Raw genomic sequence first — 3,015 nt, forward strand, 5'->3', positions numbered from 1 at the left:
CCGTCGTCGCGAGACAAGGGTAGCTAGAGTAGGCGCAATATTGGTGATGGAATTACCCTCCAGCCAGTGGTCCAACCAGAACCGACAAGTGCGCCCGCCGCCTAGAGTCCATATGGTAGATGCCCTAAAGAGTTGCTGAACCTTGGGCTCGTTGGGCAAGTGGAGATGTTGCCAAGGATGGCTAGGATCCGTGGCCTGGAGCCACAACCAGCGGGTGTGTAGGGAGATGCCGACACACTGAAGATCATGAACCCCAAGGCCCCCGTACTCGAGCGGGCGACAGACTTTAGCCTAGTTGATCAGGCAACAACCAACGCCCGCGTCCTTGCACCCTTGCCATACGAAGTCGCGAATGATCCTAATGATCTTCTTCGAGATTGGGGGGGGGGTCGCCATGGCCAGCAGGATATGCATTGGCATGGTAGTGAGGACATGACGCACTAGGGCGACACGCTCGCCGTGGTTGAGCAGAGAGGCCTTCCAGGTGGCTAGCTTGAGGACGAGCTTGTGGGCAAGTGGCATGAGCTCGATAGAGGAGGCTTTGCGAACCGATAACGACAGTCCAAGGTACTTAATGGGGAAGTCCTTGACTGGGCGAGAAAGCGTGTCCCCAATATCGGTGCTCTCTAACGCTGAGCAACGGATGAGTCGTGGAGCATGTAGCAAAATTGGTGCGAAGGCCCGATGCCTTGCCAAAGGTGCTAAGAAGCTCGTGAATGGTGAGGAGCTCCGACGCGTCGGTATGATAAAAAACATGACGTCTTCAGTGAAGAGAGAGATATCGGGCGCAACATGCCTAGCGGTGAGCCGACGCAGGACACCATGGTGGACAACATGTTCCCATTTTCTAGTAGCTACTGTAGCAAAAATTCCCCAATTAATAGAAGAGTGTCCGGGTCGGGAGCTTATCGTTGTCTTAAATGTGTGTGCCTCTTGTTCTGGTTTGTTCGTTCCACGGTGGTATTTGAAAAAATTGGTATTAGTTGCTATCGATCCTCGGCAGAGCGGTGATGGTGTAGAGTCTGAGCGGTGTGACGGCGGCAGTAGACCAATTCGGGTGTAGGCTGGTAGCTGAGGTGCGCTTACTAGCAATGATGAAATAATGTCTTGGGATGTTAAGAGTCCCACAAATAGGATGAACTAGTACTAAATGTTGTTTTAGGCTTTTAGCTAGAGAGTCTACTAACTCATTCACTTCCCGAATACATGGTTGGGATAGAAATTGTGCAAAGTCTTTTGTAAGGTGTAGACATTCTGTGATAACCGTTGCATATGTGCCAAGGTATTCATACATCCCAATTGCTTACAGCCGCCGCAATCTATCTCCGCAACAGCTTTACTGAATCCCATATGAGCAGGCATAAAACTACATTTTTCAACCCTACGATTACAGTGGACTCCATGTTGCTCACATGTGGTATAAACCCCGCCCCTGCCGCAGGATCTGTTCCCATTTATCTCATACTATGGCCCCTGAAGCACCTGACATGGTATCGAAGGGCATGTTTGGTTGGGTTCCACACTTAGCCACACTTTTGTGCCTCAAATTTGACATGCCATAGTTTTTGTGGTGGCCAAACTTGTGACAAAAGTTGGTTATAGCAACTGAGTGTATAATAAATGGGGTATATTACTAAAAGAAGTATGGCATGCCACTGCTATGATTGCAACTGAGACGCTTGGCACAATTTACCACACTTGTGGTATCAACAACTTTACTAAATCCACGTTGACTTTTAACAACTTCATGATTGGGCTTCTTCCACATTTGATTGTCTCTTCGCTCGGGCAATTTTGTATTGGCAACTTTTATGCAGTTAGTCACAAGGACCTTCCAAGGCTGATTTTTTTTTCTCTCGGAACTAGATTGCCTCCCCAAAAAGGAGCTTCCTCCTTTGCCAATAGATATACTAAGGTGCTACAGCTGCAAGGTTGTCATCCCCAATTCATCCGATGATGCCGCGATACTCCATGGTTACCATTCCACACCAGTTAACCTCCTCAGCTCGTGAGCACGAGAAGAGGCAGTGTTGGATATCTTTGACCCTGGATGGACGGATTGGAATAACTATCGATGGTAGGTCAGTAGGTGTTTGTTAGCCAAGACTCCAAAACATGGAGTGTCCCATGTAGCACCTTCGACACATATTTTTTAACCATCATTCCAGTAGATAAAAGGTAGCTCTATGATCGTGTTTTCCATTTGAAAACCCCAACGTCAGTCATCCTGCATATGTTTTTTCATTTCTATCATTTTTGGGGAATGAATCCCATTCTAAAAGAGGGGTAAATTCTACTACCTATGTTTCTAAATATAAGATGTTTTGGCAGTTTAAATTAAACTGTCAAAACGTCTTACATTCCGAAGCAGAGTGTGTACTTTATTTTAAAGGGAGAGGTAAATTCTGCTTTTTTGTAGGGGGGAGGTAAATTCTGCTTTTTTATAGTGGGAGACGTAAATTTTACTTATGCCCTAACAAAAACAATAGTGGAAAGAAACAGGGAACGAATCAATCTGCAATGGATATACTCAGGAATTAATTGTCGCGTCAGGGACTCCGTGGCCCAATGGATAAGGCGCTGGTCTACGAAACCAGAGATTCTGGGTTCGATCCCCAGCGGAGTCGGTTGATTTTTCATTTTAAACCTTTTTGGTTGTAAAATTCTCATAAATTCCTCAAAAAAAGAGTGTCCTATATAAAGTGCACACGTAAATTCCAATTTTACCAGCAAGGACTCCGTGGCCCAATGGATAAGGCGCTGGTCTACGAAACCAGAGATTCTGGGTTCGATCCCCAGCGGAGTCGGATTTTTTTTTTCATTTTTACCTTTTTTCTGTAAAATGAATCCCATGGATCCCTAAAAAATCTTAATCCCATAAAAAAAAGGGCAGGCAAATACTGCAATTTTTTTGCAGAGGACAGGTAAAATCTTTTACCCTTTTTCTGTCAAATGAATCCCTTCATTTTTACCTTTTTTCTGCAAAATGAATCCCATGGATCCCTAAAAAAATCT

At 45.4% G+C, this 3,015-nt stretch overlaps 2 non-coding genes across 2 annotated transcripts; both read left to right on the top strand.

Annotated features, from left to right (window-relative positions):
- Nucleotides 1-2,554: 2,554 nt before the first annotated feature.
- On the top strand, nucleotides 2,555-2,627 carry TRNAR-ACG (transfer RNA arginine (anticodon ACG)). The gene has a single exon. It is a non-coding gene; the product is annotated as a tRNA-Arg (tRNA).
- Nucleotides 2,628-2,734: 107 nt separating this feature from the next.
- Nucleotides 2,735-2,807, top strand: TRNAR-ACG (transfer RNA arginine (anticodon ACG)). Its single transcript has one exon. It is a non-coding gene; the product is annotated as a tRNA-Arg (tRNA).
- The last annotated feature ends 208 nt before the right edge of the window (nucleotides 2,808-3,015 follow it).

This window comes from Triticum aestivum, chromosome 3D, assembly GCF_018294505.1.
Source record: "Triticum aestivum cultivar Chinese Spring chromosome 3D, IWGSC CS RefSeq v2.1, whole genome shotgun sequence".
NCBI classification, from domain to species: Eukaryota; Viridiplantae; Streptophyta; class Magnoliopsida; order Poales; family Poaceae; genus Triticum; species Triticum aestivum.